Below are 20,503 nucleotides of genomic sequence, written 5' to 3'. Positions count from 1 at the left end.
CACTGGTATTTTTCCCTCCATTTTTCTTTTTTTTGCTGGAAGTTCCGTCAATACCCGCCAGCCTTTAAGAGACATCATGCAGCCAGGCTTTTTGGCTTGCGGCCACACCGTCCTGAACGCGCCCGATCTTGTCAGATCTAGGAAGCAAAACGTGGCAGGACCTGGTCAGTATTTGGATTGGTGACCTCCTGGAAAAACTAGGTACTGCAAGCTTTTTACGTCTCCTGGGTAACTTCATCGTAGCTCTTAATACTCTCTTTCTGTCAGGAGAAGATACAATTGAAGAAATGTACACGTACCCGGCAACTTTCAACACCCTTTGCTGCACTGATATTTTTCCCTCCATTTTTCTTTTTTCTTTTTTTTTTTTGCTGGAAGGTCCGTCAAAACCCGCCCGCCTTTAAGAGACATCATGCTGCCAGGCCTCTCGGCTTGCGGCCACGCCGTCCTGAACGCGACCGATCTCATCAGATCTCGGAAGCTAAACAGGGCAGGGCCTGGTCAGTACTTGGATGGGTGACCTCCTGGAAATACCAGGTGCTGCAAGCTTTATACGTCTCCTGGGTAACATCATCGTAGATCTTAATACTCTCTTTCTGTCTGGAGGAGATATAATTGAAGAAATGTTCACGTACCCGGCTACTTTCAACACCCTTTGCTGAACTGATATTTTTCCCTCCATTTTTCTTTTTTTATTTGCTGGAAGTTCCGTCAACACCCGTCAGCCTTTAAGAGACATCATGAAGCCAGGCCTCTCGGCTTGCGGCTACACCGTCCTGGACGCACCCCGTCTCGTCAGATCTCGGAAGCTAAACGGGGCATGGCCTGGTCAGTACTTGGATGGGAGATCTCCTAGAAATACCAGGTGCTGCAAGCTTTTTACGTCTCCTGGGTAACTTCATCGTAGCTCTTAATACTCTCTTTCTGTCTGGAGGAGATATAATTGAAGAATTGTACACGTTCCCGGCAACTTTCAACACCCTTTCCTGCACTGTTATTTATCCCTCCATTTTTTTATTTTTTTATTTTTTATTTTTTGCTGGAAATTCCGTCAATACCCGCCAGCCTTTAAGAGACATCATGCAGCCAGGCATCTCGGCTTGCGGCCACACCGTCCTGAACGTGCCCGATCTCGTCAGACCTTGGAAACTAAACGGGCCAGGGCCTGGTTAGTACTTGGATGGGTGACCTCCAGGAAATACCAGGTGATGCAAGCTTTTTACGTCTCCTGGGTAACTTCATCGTAGCTCTTAATACTCTTTATCTGTCTGGAGGAGATATAATTGAAGTATTGTACACTTTGTCTTAGGGACAGTCTGGCTAGCAGTGATTGAGTGGTTGACAGACGACAAGCAACGGAATGTACGTGCTCTGTGATGTCATAGCAGTCAGCTGAGAGAGGCTCGTGATGTCATCGCTGAGCTGTCTGTCTGTCTGTCTGTCTGTCTCTCTCTCTCTCTTTCTCTCTCTCTCTCTCTCTCTCTCTCCCTCTCAATTCAATTCATTTGTATTGTCAAAGCAATTGGACATGCATACATACATACATACATATATATGGAAAATAAACAATATGTGTACATCTCTTTCTGCATTAGTGGTGCCCTCACAGATGTGCAAGTTACATGACAGACAGACAGACAGACACACACACACTTTCACACACAGACAGACAGACACAGACACACACAGACACACACACACATACTTTGACAGACAGACAGACAGACACACGCATATTATGGGTCTTTGTTGGGTAGTGAAATGGGTAGCATCAGTCGCAGTGTGGGTAATGTCAGGGAGCCAATCATAGTCCCCGTTATTTGCATATCGTGGCGCAAAGCATTCTGGGAAAAGCAACTAAACACGTTTAGTCATGTATTTGTCCATAGTTTACACATGAGATGAAAGAGACAGTATGATGTATTGAGCACCTGGGATTCCTCATGTGTATGTGAGGGGCAGAGGAACCGGATCCCAAGTGTGCGTCCCAGGTGCTATAGGTTTCAAAGCATGCAGGGGAATAGGCACCCCACCCTGACACCTATAGAAGACTGGATAGGGAGATATAAATAGCAATGGGGAGACTCTTGACTTGGTGTGGCTCTATCCATATAGTGGGGCCAGCAGGTGCAGCAATAGAAGCTCAGCCTGGGGAGACTGGATTTAGCATTTCCTCTCCATTTTGATAACTATCCATAATCATTTCTGCAAAATACTTCTATGATACCTATGTATGTTTTTTACTTGTACTATATTATACTATCAAGTATCAGTGTACACATACAATGTGACCTGTTACATTAATACAGAGGCCACGGAAGGCCAGATCACTAATAGCCACTGTCCCCTGATATTACACTTTTTTACAATCACTTTGGCACTCATTTCAGAACCTTGATGTCATTTTTCAAAACTCTAGACACTAAACTCACACCCGATGATCAAAATGCACATTTTTCAAAACTCTAACACTTTTTTACAATTGCTTGGATACAATACACATCAACCTCAGATCATTTGTTCATTGAACTAAAATGACACAACTTAACATCAAAGTATTACCATTTCAAAATGCAATTCACACATTACATCTGAGATCACTGTCTATTCATTTCATTACAAAGATCTAACTATCAATTGATACAGCTGCTCAAAATGATAAGTGACTGTTGCATTACTCTTAATGCATAATTTTATGGAAACTGACAAACAATATTCCATGTTTCGATCATGAAAGTTTCAGGATAATGAGATCCATTGACATCAATAAAAGAGGAGCATGAACCAGTTGGACTACATTATCTATGGATGTAATATTTCATCATCATTCATCATCATGTAGCACTTTTCCACACCATGTTTGCAGTGTGGAAGGAAAGTTAGAAATTTTTTCTCTAATACCTGTTTTTCTCTCTTGTATACTTAAGAAAGATAAGGTCAAGCTAGAAGGTCAGGCCAGAAGGTAGTTTGATTTCTGTTTGTTATTTACGATGAGAATCTTGGAGACAATGTCAAACAGTATGATTGAAGTGCCTGCTCCCTAATCCATGTGTTGATCTATGAACTCTGTCCTATAATGATATAAATTCTGCTTAGCTAACTTTTAAGATAACATAGTAATGACTTTCTGATTATAACCAGCTCTTTGATTTTTGTGTATAAAAGCTCTGACTGTTAAAATGAAGGCAGAGCGACTTTGGGATCTACTTGAGTCACTGTTCCTCTCCACGCTGCGTGTATTAAAGGCATTGCAACTAACGCTCCAACCTGGTTGAAGATGATTGTTCTTCCACATCAGATTTGACATTACTGTATGTATGCAGGCCCTTGTAATTGCTTTTCCAATACTGCCAACTGGTTATTGATGATTGATTTCACATTGTGGTACGAGTATCGAGTGAAATGAGTGCTATCCACCCCAGCAACACAGTGATAACATGGAGCCGGCAAGTCATCCAGGTCACAATAGAGGTCAAGCAGTGGGAGGAGGAAGACGTGGTGGTCAAAGGAATGGAAGGGGACATGCACCCCTTCTGAGAGGTGGTCGTGGGCCTCGTCATAGAGGAGGGCTTAGGCCTCACCAGAGAGGCAGCCATGGGCCTCATTTGAGAGGTGTTGGGGGAACGTGGTAGAGGACAAGGCCACGGACCAGACAGCGGCAGCAACAGCAAATAGTGTCCAGTGAAATCCGAGAAATAGTTGTAGAGCATGTTGTAAATCATGGCATGACCATGACTGAGGCAGCTACAATGATTCAATCAAACCTCAGAATCAACTCAGGATCAACTGTGGCCTCAATCATCAGAAATTTCCGTACTGAGAAGCGGCAAGTCTTCAGCATGCACTAAACATTAGGCTACTCTCAATTGTCAAATGACTGTATACTGCATACCAATGTGTAGCACAGAGTATAGTGTGCCTTTTGAAAGAAATGCAGACAGAGTGAAGCAGCTGATGACTGAGTATGTTCAGGTATGTTCAGTTTCAAGATGCCTCTTGTGAAAAATGGTTGTGAGAACCTGAACCTGAACACAGGGCTGATGGAAATTCAGAAGTACAGTAATCAATCCTTTGTTTTACACTAAGCCAGGTGAGGAACACTGCAGTTGACATTTTACTGTAGTTTTGTTCTTTTTTGTAGCTAATTATTGTTGCATGGCTTCAAAGAAACCTATGGTGTGATTTGATTGTATTGCATCAATACATTTCAGATTTTGTTCAATGATTCCACTGTGTCTGTAGTATTCTCTCTACTAGTCCTTTTACAGTGATGTATTTATGTGTAGTACCATAATGAAACATGTATCACATATTTTGTACTACAATATTTAATGATTGTACGAACAACTACACAGTGAAACTATCGGTATCTTCTGTGTGGGTGATCTAAATAAATGTTACTATGGTATTTCATGATAAATGAATTATTTGAACCAACAAGTCTGCAAGTGCAAGGTTTCTTTAAAGATATGAATGCACAATGCAATGTTTTGAACATTGGACAGCCTGTGTTACAAGTGATGACCGTTTTGAGTTTTGTGTCTAGAGTTTTGAAAAATGACAGCAAGGTTCTGAAATGAGTGACAAAGTGATTGTAAAAAACTGTATATTCATCCTATTTAATGTGCTCTTTTAAAATGTACTTTTCTTTTTTATGTTGCCATTTCTGTTCTACCAATGTTTCAGTTGTTAGCCAAAGATTGACAGAGTACATCTCATACACACAGGCCAGACAGCAAGGATTTCTTTTTGAAATTCAATTACAAATGCTGCATGAACTCATCAATACGATTAGAGCTCCTGAAAGCAATATAACTAACTCACTCTACAGCATCTCATTAGCAGTGAAAAGAAACCAAGAAAGTTGGGACAGTCGACTGTTTACCACTATGTAACATCACCTTTTCTTTTAATAACACTTATTAAGCACTTGGGCACTGAAGACACCACTTGGTTAAGTTTAGCAAGTGGGATTTCCCCCCATTCATCCATTATGCATTTCCTCAGCTGCGCAACTGCACAGGGCCTTCGATGTCTTATTTTGCACTTCATAGTGCGCCACACATTCTCAATTCGGAGACAGGTCAGGACTGCAGGCAGGCCATGCTAGCACCCGCACTCTCTGCCTATGCAACCATGCGCTTGAAATCTGGGCAGAATGTGGTTTGGCGTTATCCTGCTGAAAAATGCAGGGACGTCCCTGGAAAAGACGATGTCTGGATGGCAGCATATGTTGCTCCAAAATGTGTACATCTCTTTCTGCAAAAATGGTGCCCTCACAGATGTGCGAGTTACATGACAGACAGACACTCATACACACTGTCACACCCACACACACACACACACTTTCACAGACAGACACACGCACACACACTCACTTTCACACAGAGACAGACACACAAACACAGAAACAGACACACACACACTCACTTTCACACAGAGACACACAAACACATACACTTTCACACAGACACACACACACATACATACATACATACATATATAAGGAAAAGAAACAATACATTTAAAAATCACAAAAAGATGTAATAAAGTACAGAAAATCTAAATGTAATAAAATGTGATCTTTAATACACACAAATATGTATGGCTGGTCGGATGCGTCTTGGACTCGGGTTCCTCTTCATTACGTATAATGCTTTTGCCTTTTGCTATAGCTTTCCGTGGAGGGGATCGTGGGTGAGTTTGTACCATTCTTGGGAGGCTCTGCCTTGTTGGGGCGGAGCTGTGATCCAGGTGAACAGCAGATCGGACATAGGTGGGCATGTGGGCGGAGGAGGAAGGCCGGTCAAGCAAATAAGCTTGCTAAGGTACGCAGCAGCAGCAAGCAGCCCCACCATCCAGTCAGCCAGCCAGTCTGGCTGGCAGTGACTGAGTGGTTGACAGACGGCAAGCAACGGAATGTACGTGCTCTGTGATGTCATAGGAGTCACCTGAGAGAGATGTTTGTGATGTCATCGCTGAGCTGGCTGGCTCTGTGTGTCTTGCTGGCTGTGTGTGTGTGTGTGAGAGAGAGAGAGACTTTTTGACTTTTATCAGACTTCATTGCCTGTTTGCAACACGCAATAATTCATACAAAAGAAAATAAATAAATAAATAAAAAATAGTGTTCCCCTTTGTTTGTCTCCCCCCAACAAGCATTAACTCCGTCACTGATCTATACACTTTTAAAGAAAGCAACCCAATACACACAACAAAACAACCATCAAATACTAAACCCTATAAATGAATTACATAATAAAAACCAACTCCCCGTCATACAATTCACAAAGGGCATCATTAATACACCAGACCTGTTCAAAACTCTCCAAATCATTCATCAGCCTGTAATAGTTAAACTCTAGTCTGACTCTGCACTTGACCAGCATGGCAAACACTCTCACTGCATCCTCACTGCCCTCCCCACACACTCTGTTCTTCCTAGTCTTATAGACGGCCATTTTAGCCTGGCCCAGCAAGAAGTTTACCAGCTGGTCCACATGTTTGGTCCTTCTGGTGTATCGCGCCCCTAAAATAAAAACCTTTGTGTTAAAAATCAGGTTAAGATCAGTAAAAAGACGAGTTAAAAGACTAAAAATGGGTGACAACCGAGAGCAAGTGCTGAAACAGTGAAACACGGTCTCTCTCTGAGCACAGAATGGGCAGGCGTCGGACACAGCAGGGTTAAGAACAGTAATAAAAGAATTGACAGCAATAATGGTGTGTAACACCCTCCACTGCAGATTGCCAGCTCTCTTATTGAGGGGGGCTTGTACAGGCTTCTCCAGGCGGGCGCAGTGTCTTCCCCCAGCCCCAGCCTGTAAAGTAATTTTAGGAATCACAAAGAAACAGTTGAAAGTGCTAAATAAGTATTTTGATGCACCATATTAATTTAGGAAATTTACATGTTGTTTTTCATCAGCTTCTGTATCTGATGGCTCCACATCACTGGCTGGATTGACAGCAACGACACTCTAAAAAAAGAAGTGTTAAGTTTGAGCATTCAGGACTTGTTTTGAAGATCCTGAATATCACTGGTCCACAATTTATCTGTGAAACTATGGGTTAATCTCCATATACAAAATACTTTTCACACACACTTTAAATTTACAACTAAATTTACATGTTGATGTCTTTCGTCAGCTTCTGTATTTGATGGCTCAATATAACTGGTTGCATTAACAGCAACGGCACACTACAAGAAAATAACATTATATTTAAACATTCAGGACTGGTTTAGCATCACCTCGAATATCCCTAGCCCTTGAGGTCGATTGTTATTGTGGTCTTCAAGACCAGTGCTTCTCAACCTTAGTCCTGGAGGAGGCCCACTGTCTGCTGATTTTCATTACAACAACATTGTAGGTTATATCAGTGACTGTGGTCCTAAAGTACCCCTATGCCTGCTGTTTTTTTTCCAGTTGAGCTCTTAATTACCTAATTGGCTTAACTGAAGCCATTTAACCCTTTTCCCAGGTCTTTGGTTGTTGATGAGTTACAAAGAGCTGGATTGTGGCCCGCCATGACTGGAAGTGAAGAACACTCACTCTAGGCCTTTAACTTAATGTTCATATGTAGGGGCCTATCCATCTGATTTGTTTTTGCACATTTATTAACAGAAAAATTGATGGTACGTGAAATCATCTGAGCTGAAAAATATAATGTTCCACCAATAATAAAATAAATGTATTAATTAAAATTATAGAGATAATAGAATGTTCACAGATTATTAGTTCAGAAAACAAAATATTTTTTTATATCTTAAATAGAATTAACACTCAAATCAGTTGTAGGGTAAACAAGGTCTATTTTTTGGATTGATTTTATAATTATACATGTATGGCTGCATGAAGCTTACCTGAGAATCTGATATTTTAGTAACTTTGTTGCTTCTTGTTGGGTAGTCCACGTTTGCCGCCGTTCTTTTTCTGTAAATGTAAATCAAAAGGCAATAATTACATACTGTAATTAAAATACAAAAAGTATAAACATTGTATTATTATTTTTGTATCCTGTTTCTCCATCTCGATGCTGTTCTTTTTGGAATTGCATATCTAGGTTTACTTAAATACTGTTTATAAGATTGTAAACTCATCATCCAAATTTCTTCATTTGCCAAACTTTATGTAGTGCGCTTGCAGTTTCAGAAGAAGAAAAAAAACTGTAACAGATGGGATATGTAGTACTTTATACTCGAGTGGTCTATGCGATTACACCCTGTTGGTGTTATTAAGAACGCCAAGTACCAGAATGCAGAGCGGGACTGTTTTTTGTGCCGTGACTTGTCGGGGGAAAAACGCGCAGAAAAAACGGACGAGAAGGTGAAGGTAGTATGGCGGTGATGCACGCGTTGGTGAAGTGGGAAAGCGGGGTCGACAAAGACTCTTACAGCGTGATTCCCACTGCTTGCTTTCGCAATTTTGATTTATTCAGCATTGCTGATGATGACGAAGAGACGACTCGAAACTTCAGAGCAGAGTGGAGAGACACGAACAAACCTCCAAAAGGTGGATGGCCTGTCCATGAAGCGCAGATCATTATGACTGGTAACAATGTTTATTTAAAAAAAAAAAACATTAAAGTCTTTACATGCTATTTGATATATACAATCACAGTATATTTGAAATGAATGTTTAAGTTATTAATGTGTTGTACGTCTAACATACTCTTATAACATGGTAGGTGGTGGTGAGGGCGCTAAAAACTCATCATACTTGACTGGCATTTGTAAGAACGATTTATTGTGTGTTGTGCTTTACAATAAAATCCCCCAAATCACAAAATAAATTAAACCAGATATAATTTAACTTCAGTTTTGATTCAGTGTTGGCTGTTCATCTTAATTTGTATGGTCAAAGCACAGTATTTTTATGACAAATAAATATAATCCCCAAATATCTGTGGACATAATGCAGGGTTTTATTTATTTTATTTTTATTTTAGGAAAAGAAGGCGAACTAAGAAGAAAACTTAATGACCTAACAAAAATGCCCTGTCCTAAAATGAAGAGAGTACCTAAACCAAACAAAAAACTTCAAATTTCAGATGATAGTGACCTTGATGAACCACAGTTACCGGTGAGATAATTACTGCAAATATTAAATAAATGTATTGCAGGATTGTTTTTTTTTAATCATATTCATATATATATATATTTTCATTTTAAACTCTTTTCCTCTCTGAATACAGCACAGAATAAGAAAGAAAACCGATGGAGCTTCAAGAATTAGATCCCGTCATATTCTACAGACATTTAAAGAGTCCAGTGAAGTTGAGCTACAGCAAAACGTTAAGCAGCTCGAAAAGGAAAACACAAGACTTAAAAATGAAAACCAATGTCTTCGAAACCGTATGGTTGATGGTAAGTTTTTTTATTTATAGCAAATAATTCCTTACCTTGATAAATGTTATTCTTCAGTAATTTAGATTCCAGAGTAATGTATTATAGTTGATCATACTGAAGTAATCTAGAACCACAATACAGACTCTTAATGTGCACTGTCTAATAGTTTAATAATACTGATTATTAAATAAAGTTTTTCAACATAACTTCATAATCCTACATTAATGACTATATGCATTACATTAGACCTGGTAATTGTTGTATTTTATCTCTTTTATTTTTTTCATAGCTAATGTTAATGACCCACAAAAAGGTCAGTTTGCCAATAACATAGAGCAAGTCTCTCAAGTATAATTGCAGGCATTGATGGTTTTGTTTTCACTTTGTATTAAATATATTACTAGAAATGATTATCATTTAATACTAAGGTTTTTTTCTCCAGAGATTCCAGACCTTTTGGACAATCTGAAAAAAATTGTAACAAAAGCCACATTTATCAGCAATGAAGACAAAAGTGTGTCACCATCAAGTGGTTCTGACAGCCCCACAGCAAATTGTTCTGAATCTGACAAAGAATCACCAAAACAGGTATAACACTCTTGGTCTACAATATTACAAAGACAAGGTAAAAATATATATATTGAAAACAAATATTGGTTGTAAACAATCTAATGATGCTACATTATCAGTTATATTCATAGTTAAAGTTGATAATAAGAATGTAATTGAATTATGGGTGTCACAGATTCACTGACTTTATTATGTCTGTAAATTAATAAACTTAGAATTGAGACATACTGTGGTCTTTAATAACACATTTCTGTAACAAAATCACAGCCTTACTGATAATGTATTCCACTTAACATAATATAAGAATAGTTTGGGGATAAACTTGTTTTTTATTTACCATTGTCTTTTAGGTGGAAATATTCCCAGGCACTGGAGTTTACATTGACAAACTGTCCTGGATCCTTGCAGAGAGGTGCAGCACGAATACGTCATATGCAAGAACCCTGACGGTTGCTGTCTTTGACTTTCCAACATTACTAAAGAGCAATCTTCGTGGTGGTGGCAGCAAGAGAGATCCAACTTCGGAGACATTAAGATCCTCATTGATGTTATTGAGGATCATATACAGCTGCCTTCGGAAGGACACGACGTGTTTCAGTTGCGGGGCTTTGCAGCCCAGCGGGACCCTCTTAATGCCGGACATCAGCTGCCCGAGCCGGTGCGGATGAACGGAGGGACGTTAGACAGCGTTACCTTCCGGGCAGGAGCAGCGAGCGGCAACACCGGGGTGAAAGTGTCGTCTAACACTGTGCCATTAGCCACTAGCTGATTGAGCAGATCAGTGGTTTTTAAGAAGATAACAATGGCAGCAGACTTGATATTTTCACACCCTGCTACCTCCCCAACCGCTAACACACACTGCTCTAGGGGGCAGAACTGCACCGGAGCGATCTTGACTCCATGGCGTCGGGTCAGTTTTTCAAAAGACGCATTCAGGGGGTCCGACCCCCCGACCCGGGAAGAACTACCGGTACTCCCCCCTCCCCTCCCCTGTTCCCCCACAATAAGAAAAGCACTGAAAACAGAAGACAAAATAAACAAACTGAAAAAAGTAAAGCAACAAAAAAACGCAGCCAAAGGACAGAGCTCTCAGCAGCACTCCCGCTCACTGCAGACCCCTCCCACACACTCCCAGCTGAGAGAGAGAGAGAGAGAGAGAGAGAGTTAGTGTCTGTCTCTCTCTCTCTGTAGATGCATCATAGGGAACATATGTAACAATCTCTCTTTTTGTTTACCAAAAATGAGAATGAACGTATTTCAAGTGGGTGTTGCCTTGGTTGGAAACGTTTTAAGATTATTTATGAAGTGTAAAGTGGATTTGTCTCAGTTCTCCGTAGTTTTCAATGTATGTGCCATTCAGTAGCGTTCATGTTACAGATGTGCCCTATGGTAGGGTCAATAAAATGTCAGTAAAACTTTATTTTAGCAATTATGGAGGGGAAGAACTGCAAATAGAGGGTCCCCACTAATTATCTAACTTACCAACAACGTTTAAAATTAGGTCTTGCGAAGCTGCCAAATAATGCTGTATAATCGTATGTGTCTTCATACACCGGCTGCTATAGTCTGATAGCTTTGATTATATATATATATTTTCTCGTGAACCACAAATGCTATTTGCTTGATTTTTACAGAGTATGTTATAAATACCATTGTTATGAAGCCTGACAAATTGTATGCTGTAATTATGAATATTTTCAAATCATTTGTTTGTTTTTCCTAACATGTTACAAATGTTCCCTATGTGAAAGATGCATTATATCTTAATAACGTCTAAACAATTAAAGATATACAGATTATTATTTTCGGTAAAGTTATAACACATTGCTATTAACTATGTGTGTCAGTAAAAGTTTAAAAAATCCTAATAATTTTTTATTGATCCTGCAAAATAGGTGTTTAGGGAACATTTGTAACATTAGGGTTACGATTTGCCATAGACGCGGAATGAGTTTGATTGTGATGTTAAATGGGGTTTAAAGACGCAGTCGCCTCGGTGCTGATTACTATTGCTGTGTTTCTCCACTTCTACTCCATGCTTGGGAACGCCCACATCCAGTGACGTCAAAACCGGTGGAAAAGCGGGCCGGTTCAAAAAAGATCAGCTGGATCCCAGGCCGAGCAGCAGCTCCGGCTCCAGCACCGGCACCATGTCGCTGGAAAAGCGCTAAGTGAGCTCACAGTGAGCTCAGTGTAATGTCTGCTCTGGTGAGCTCACAGTGTGACCTAGTCGTGAGTTCACGTCTTCACTGGGTAGTCCATGACAACTTAATTGACTCAATTCTTGGGCTTAATTGGTCAAAATGACCATTGGTTGAAGGTACTCAGGGACTGATGTGTAGAGAGACTTATTAAACCTGCAGGATTGTGGTTTTCCCAGAACAGAATTAACCAGTGTAGCGTTATGTTGGGTGTATTCTGATAAGAGCATTTTAGCTCTGAGCTGAAGCACTGATCTAAAGAAGACCTCTCCCCCCCAAATTTATCAGATTTCCTTAACTCATCAGCATGTGAACTGGTTTACATCAAAGTGACAGTCTTGGGAAGATGGCACCAAGAATGGGCCAAATAGCTTGGAATCCCTGCTGTGAGATGTCTGGGGAAGGGGGCCTGTAGGAAATAAAAACTCTTTGAAGTGGATGAGAGCCGAAATCCCGACATAGAGCTACGAACCCGGGCCAACCGGCATTTCCAAAAGATGGCATGGATTGACATCAGTCATAAATCAAGCCCCCCTCCAATAGGACACTGGGGGCTGAAACCGAAATCCAATCTCAAGAACTCAGGAACCAATCACCTATTGATCTGATAGACTATAAAGGACAAACACGGCCTTTCTTTCTCTCTCTCTCTCACCTGAACCAGTAACTCGCTGCCACAGCTCAACCTGTAGCTCTGTTGCCCGAACCGGAACCAGAAACCAACCAAGTCTTTGCCGGCAACAGAAGAGTTAAACTGGGAGAAGGAGATTGAGCCGTACAAAGAATTCTTTTAAAGGACTTTATTAAATAAAGAACTTTACAGACTGCGCTGCCCGCCTGTGCCCACCTGATCAGTGGAGTTTTACAGCTGGACAAATGACTAAGTCGACTGAATACGAAAGTGTCAGTCATTTAAATAGCTATTTGAGTTTTAAGAAACTTGACCCTTGGAACAAACAGGGCCCTGCTTTCCTCAAAGACTTTGTCTTCAAGTAACTACGGTGGAAACCTGCTTACAAAGAAGATTTTGTGCACAACCTTGGAGCCTTCAAACCAGTGGAAAATCTGTTTGGAAACGACTCTACTTTCGCGAAACCCCAACTTCCAGGTGCATCGACTGAGTGGAAGTTCTTGGACAAAGCCGAACCGGACTGCCTTTGTTCCAAACCACACGGACCTCGTGCCGTGTGCTGTTATCTGAGCCCGAAGGCAGAGAGGCCTCTCTGCGACGAAGTTCAGATAAGTTTAACAGTTTGGAGTTCATGATTCATGACATTTGAGAAATCAATTAGAAATGTTAATCTGTGATTCATAACTCTAGAATGTGTAATATCATTTAGTTTTCTTAAATATAAATGTGTGTTGCATTAAACTGTTTTGTTGATAATTTTTGAAATAAAATCTGTCAACGCCGAGAAATATCTTCTCATTCCTGTTTAACTGTTTAGTCTGAAATTGACACAAGTTAATAGACACCAGATTATAGGTGGCCCTGCCTATCCTTAATCATTGAATAATAATCAGTTAAGGGAAATTGTGGTAACAAGTAATGATAGGATCTTTCTCTCCACCTAAACGTTAATGAGACTGATATATATATATAACGAGAAGTTACCTGACATAAATACTAACCTGCGTAGTTATTTAATGTCTGACTAATAATACTAACAAGAGACTCACCTTCATCTTACTAACTGGTATTGTAGTCAATGTGTTTATAACCTCTTTTGTTTAACGATTTGTGTTATCATATGCGATCCCATGGTCTTTGATTTGGTCACGGAAGTGATTTGTCTTTGATTTGTTGATATAGAGTTGAATTTTAATTAGTTTTTCCCTTTTGTATAATTAGTGTAGTGCTACATTTAGTCTTTGTTTTGAATAAATTTGACAATTTATATCTTTGGAATTGGTGTCTGCGTCCAATTATTACAGAAATTGAGTTCTACAAGATTCCAGGATTCGTGATAAGGTGATACTATAAATTCACTTCTTTAATTGAAATTTATAAGTGTACCTTACGCTACAGGTGGAACGGGAGCTTCGTGCCCTGGATGTGCATCCCACAAATCTCCATCAACTGCAAGATGCTATCCTATCAATATGGGCCAACATTTCTAAAGAATGCTTTCAGCACCTTGTTGAATCAATGCCACGTAGAATTAAGGCAGTTCTGAAGGCGAAAGGGGGTCAAACACAGTATTAGTATGGTGTTCCTAATAATCCTTTAGGTGAGTGTATATGGAAAAGGAACAATATGTGTACATCTCTGCATATGGTGCCCTAACAGATGTGCAAGTTACATGACAGACAGACACTCACACACACTTTCAAAGACAGACAGACAGACAGACACTCACACACACTTTCACACACTCACTTTCACAGACAGACAGACACAGACACAGACACACTCACTTTCACACAGAGACAGGCACATTTTCACACAGAGACAGACACACAAACACACACAAACAGACACAGACACATACTTTGACAGACAGACAGACAGACAGACACACGCATATTATGGGTCTTTGTTGGGTAGTGAAATGGGTAGCATCAGTCGCAGTGTGGGTAATGTCAGGGAGCCAATCATAGTCCCCGTTATTTGCATATCGTGGCGCAAAGCATTCTGGGAAAAGCAACTAAACACGTTTAGTCATGTATTTGTCCATAGTTTACACATGAGATGAACGAGACAGTATGACGTATTGAGCACCTGGGATTCCTCATGTGTATGTGAGGGGCAGAGGAACCGGATCCCAAGTGTGCGTCCCAGGTGCTATAGGTTTCAAAGCATGCAGGGGAATAGGCACCCCACCCTGACACGTATAAAAGATTGGATAGGGAGATATAAATAGCAATGGGGAGACTCTTGTACTTGGTGTGGCTCTATCCATATAGTGGGGCCAGCAGGTGCAGCAATAGAAGCTCAGCCTGGGGAGACTGGATTTAGCATTTCCTCTCCATTTTGATAACTATCCATAATCATTTCTGCAAAATACTTCTATGATACCTATGTATGTTTTTTACTTGTACTATATTATACTATCAAGTATCAGTGTACACATACAATGTGACCTGTTACATTAATACAGAGGCCACGGAAGGCCAGATCACTAATAGCCACTGTCCCCTGATATTACACTTTTTTACAATCACTTTGGCACTCATTTCAGAACCTTGATGTCATTTTTCAAAACTCTAGACACTAAACTCACACCCGATGATCAAAATGCACATTTTTCAAAACTCTAACACTTTTTTACAATTGCTTGGATACAATACACATCAACCTCAGATCATTTGTTCATTGAACTAAAATGACACAACTTAACATCAAAGTATTACCATTTCAAAATGCAATTCACACATTACATCTGAGATCACTGTCTATTCATTTCATTACAAAGATCTAACTATCAATTGATACAGCTGCTCAAAATGATAAGTGACTGTTGCATTACTCTTAATGCATAGTTTTATGGAAACTGACAAACAGTATTCCATGTTTCGATCATGAAAGTTTCAGGATAATGAGATCCATTGACACCAATAACCGAGGAGCATGGTTTCTTAGGGTTACCATAGACTTGACTGTGTCTTCTTGTTTGTGAAGGAACAGGACTGTGTTTTCCTGTCTGGGTTCCCGCAGGCTTAAGTGGGTTTGACCTACTATTAGAAAAAAAAAAAAAAAGGAGCGCTAATTAATTGTTCAATATCTGATACGCCGGTGATAATATAAAATAACGTGTTTATAGTTTATAGAAGTTTATAGTGTTTATGGTAAATGAAGAAAAGTCATTAAGTTATATACAAGTTCTATAAATGCAAACATTGAAAAGCATGTTTGTTGTTATTCCTATATAGGATTTAGTATTATTTGTGTTTTCTTGTTTTTTGCTATGTTTTCTCCCCTGTCGTTTATTGTTATTTTGCGGGCTTGCACGCCTTGGTTGTTGTGTACAAAACGATACATAGAAAATGGGAAAACGTGTTACTGTGTGGGAACAGCTCTAGTAAGACGGGCGACCCGCCACTTAAAGGTACACATGTAAGTTACATGTATGATAACTATGGAGTGAAGCGGTGCGTTTGACTGGACAATAGGTGACAGAAAATTAAGGTTTCCAGAAGATGGGACTTTTGATTCAGATAGACTTGAGCACCTAAAAACGGTTTTGCAAAATAGGAATACAAAGCATTAAGAAATGAGAAACCAAAGCTAGCTATCTTAAAACATTTGTTAGAGAAAAGAAAGAAAAGACAACAGGCATAATTCAATCTGAATGCCCCGAAGACAAATTAAAAATATATATATATGTTTTTCAGTATAAATGACAGTCCTCAAGATACTGAAGGAAAATTACTAGATAAGTAATAAATAAGGGTAGTTTGAGACACTGCAGGTCAATATAACATGCCAACCAAAACCATGGTATCTGAATTTACTATGGATATAAATTAATATGTGTCTCTTTGTATGTTTGTACGTTTTCAGTTTGCGCAAGGTAAATGTCCATATTTTGACTTTTTCATGTACTGTATAGTCCAGAATATGACTAAGAGAGTCATAAGTCACAAATAGTTACAGAATGATAGCTAAAAAACGCCAGTTAAATATGTTGTAATAACAGACCTACAAGAAAGTCAGCATTTAACTGTACACAGAATGCTATTGCAAACAGAAATAATAATACAAAATTAAGTTATTTAAATAGGTCTTACGAATACAGAAGTTAAAAGTAACATGTTAGAAATGGAATTAGAGCCAAATTTAGAAATAGGAATCCGAGGCAACCACAAACATTCGGTGAAGGTTTCTTACATATTGATAAATAGATAACCAGATACTCCAGGAAATTAACGATGTGCTCATTTGGAAGCTATGAGTTCCACAATGAAGAGTTTTTAAATCCCTAGTAATAGATCCCTAAATACAATGTGTAGGTAAGAAATTAACTATTGATCAGTTCAATCTGGATTCGGGAACAGTTCTTCTGAACCTGTACTGGTGTAGATTGGACTTCAATAGGAGGAAGTGACACAATAAAGACATGAGCCGCGCAGGAGGACAGTCTTAGTGCCCACGCAGGTTCTTAGTTGGGGAAATCATTGACTGGACACATTTTTTGAAAATGTGCTTTCCTGAAGTACCTGGACATCATTATTCAGATCAATGAAAAGGCTTATTTTCCAAAGATTAAATACATTCATTAACTACAATAATGTAGTGAAATGTATATAAATAGTAATAATACAAATCGATCAAATATAACTTGCATTTTCTTGTAAGAAATTAGGAATAGGAGAAAGAACAGCTGTTGGGATGCAGTGCGATGTTATCCAAAATTGAAAGCGGTTGAGAAAGGAGAGTTTGTTCTGTGTGAGACAAATGTACTGCCACGAGAGACTCTGATGGTGATTGACTGGAATATGAGGGAAAATAATGAAGTTACTACAGGTATAACTAAAGGTGTAACATAACTAATTTAATGAAACATAGTCATGGCAAGTTATAAAACTGTTTGGAAATAGTCCTTTCACAAACAGAAATACCCTATCAATTAGGAAGAGGGGGGCAGGGGGCAAGGGCCGTATGTGCTCCTCTGCTCCCCCTGTTCGCCTGAGCAGACAAGCAGCCTGAGATGAGAGAGAGAGAGAGAGAGAGAGAGAGAGAGAGAGAAGTCAGAGACAAGGCAGAGACTGTAAGTACGTGTAAGGGTTCATAACTTATTACAAACAGAGCAAGAGTGTAATGAATGGTAATTTACACTGCTTGTATTAATAATGATAATAATATTGATGTTGATACAGACGAATACGTCACATACTAGATGACAACCGCATAAAACTAATAATAATGAAAATAGGAATAATAGGAGTATGGAAATAATTTCAAATTATGGTTTATTGGTAAAAAATGAATTGAGAAACAAAGATTAATAACTGCCATCATTTACCCAACTACTATTAACTATGGTGTTGAAGGAGCTGCTGTAATAGTTATTGTAATGGTCTCAGGTATTTAAGTTAGATAAAAGGACAAAGATAAGCACATTGTTTTGAAACTTTGAAAACTCCACACAAAAAGAGTATCTACACTAGGAAGTAAAGCTGATTCAATAAACACAGAAGATATGATGCTGCTGACGACAGCTGAGTGCTGTACTGAAATAATTTGATAAATGAGATAAATTGGAATCAAGATTATTATTATTTTGAATTGTCCCTTTACTAGAAACCTTATAGATTGTGCGAATGTCAACTAATGTGATAGAGATGCCTTTTATAAGGACGATCTCTGATGTTGTGTGAACCACACATTGTGTCTTCAGACTGATTTATTCCACATGGCAGATATGCATATTATGAATCGTGTCCTGAAGGAACCGATGTCTGACCCATATGGAGAAGATGCTGGTGTTCTTGTTGAGACACAGTAGGCCAAGGGCGCGGCTTTAAAGACAGCCTCACAGCAACTTGAACAGACCAATGCTGAGGTCCACTACGCTGAAGTGATGCTTGACTCAGTGGAGAAATAAGTTAAAATACTATAATTAAAGGTTTTCCAGATTATAGGAATCTACAATATATTGTGAAACTGCTCAGATGACGTCCGCAGTAGCACATATTCTTCTATTGATAGTTTAATTTATAATGTACTATTAGTGGAGATGTCACATTATTCAAATGAATAGAATGACAGCCATGAAGTCAGAATCAGTCCATTGCCCTTCACTTAAGATTTGTACAATGTATAATGTTTATAAATCAAAACGCAACAAATATATGTACAATACAGTTTACAAACTGAATTTGTAAAAAAGAATGTTTTGCTGACTTTTGTATTCTCTTTGAAGCAACAAAATGTATGTGTTATGTATGTCGTAACTAGGGTTTGACTTTTATGACCTGGGGCTGGATGAAATTTAATTTGAGATGCACTGTAAAAGCTCCAGGAAATTGCAACTGGCCACTGCACCTTCCATAAGAGAGCTCAAACATTTGCTAATGCATTGGTTGCCTCACAGGCACTCTTTCCCTGGTTTGCCCATGTGGCGCATGGTGTTGGCCACACGGGCAAAGGGGGGATGTGTGCATCAGTCTTTTAAATTGGTTTGCCCCAGGTTTTATAGTAACAGCTTAGCAATTTTGTAGAACTTGCCACATTTGTCAAGCTCATAATCCTGCAATATGCAAATAGATTGTGTTCAAAAGCTTAAATGTTGTGGATATGAATATATACTTGTAATAATATATAGGTGTTCTAAATGGGTTGAAGCCTATCCCGTAGGAAGGCTGAAGTAGTAAAAGTAGCAAAAATACAGTTAAGGGATGTTATATGTAGATTTCGCATTCCAGGGAAATTTCCAGTGATAGGAACACTCACTTCACTGGGACAATAGTGCAGGAACTATGCAAAGCCCTGCGAGGTAAACAACATTTTCACTGCCCCATCAGGCTCAGTCAGCTGGAGCAGTGGAGAAACAAAATGGGATATTAAAGAATAAGCTGTCTAATATATGCAAACAAACAGGACTCAAACGTCCAGATCCCCTTCCTATAGTCCTAATGACAATGAAATCGTCAGCAAATTGAGAAAAACAGGTCTTTCTCCGTGTGAGATTATTATGGGATGACTTATGAGACTCTCCATCACTCCTCCATTGTCTGTAAGGGAAATGGACATCCACTTGATGGATGATGCTATGTTGTCTTTTTGTATGGGACTAACACGTGCTTTCGAAGCTGTCCATTCACAGATGAAAGCCGCCCAGACTGAACCATCCCAGCAGGTTTACCACCCCTTCCAGCAAGATGACTGTGTATATCAAAGCACACAAGAGAAAGTCCTCCCAACAGCCCAGGTGGACAGGGCCCTACCAGGTGCTCCTGACCACCCACACAGCTGTGAAGTGCCTAGGAACGACGACATGGATCCACTCCTCACACTGCAAACTTGCCAATCGAGGCGATCAGCACAACCCTGGTGGAGAACAGAGGGATAAAGGAATTGTTCTTCCACATCAGATTTGACATTACTGTATGTATGCAGGCCCTTGTAATTGCTTTTCCAATACTGCCAACAGGTTATTGATGATTGATTTCACATTGTGGTACGAGTATCGAGTGAAATGCGTGCTATCCACCTCAACAACACAGCGATAACATGGAGCCGGCAGGTGATCCAGGTCACAATAGAGGTCAAGCAGTGGGAGGAGGAAGACGTGGTGGTCAAAGGTGTAGCGTAAGGTACACTTATAAAATTCAATTAAAGAAGTGAATTTATAGTATCACCTTATCACGAATCCTGGAATCTTGTAGAACTCATTTTCTGTAATAATTGGATGCAGACACCAATTCCAAAGATATAAATTGTCAAATT

The 20,503-nt window shown here is 39.5% G+C and overlaps 2 non-coding genes and 3 pseudogenes across 2 annotated transcripts; all 5 read left to right on the top strand.

Annotated features, from left to right (window-relative positions):
* The first annotated feature begins 94 nt into the window (after positions 1–94).
* Positions 95–213, top strand: LOC136722584 (uncharacterized; annotated as a pseudogene).
* A 217-nt stretch (positions 214–430) lies between these two features.
* LOC136722554 (5S ribosomal RNA) lies at positions 431–549 on the top strand. Its single transcript, XR_010806335.1, has one exon. It is a non-coding gene; the product is annotated as a 5S ribosomal RNA (ribosomal RNA).
* Positions 550–758: 209 nt separating this feature from the next.
* Positions 759–877, top strand: LOC136722559 (uncharacterized; annotated as a pseudogene).
* Positions 878–1,098: 221 nt separating this feature from the next.
* LOC136722490 (uncharacterized) lies at positions 1,099–1,217 on the top strand (annotated as a pseudogene).
* Positions 1,218–5,625: 4,408 nt separating this feature from the next.
* LOC136722612 (U5 spliceosomal RNA) lies at positions 5,626–5,740 on the top strand. The gene has a single exon (XR_010806343.1). It is a non-coding gene; the product is annotated as a U5 spliceosomal RNA (small nuclear RNA).
* Positions 5,741–20,503: the final 14,763 nt, after the last annotated feature.

This window comes from Amia ocellicauda, unplaced genomic scaffold (assembly GCF_036373705.1).
Source record: "Amia ocellicauda isolate fAmiCal2 unplaced genomic scaffold, fAmiCal2.hap1 HAP1_SCAFFOLD_139, whole genome shotgun sequence".
NCBI classification, from domain to species: Eukaryota; Metazoa; Chordata; class Actinopteri; order Amiiformes; family Amiidae; genus Amia; species Amia ocellicauda.
Note: the sequence above shows the minus strand (reverse complement) of the source record. Positions and strands in the feature narration are given on the sequence as shown.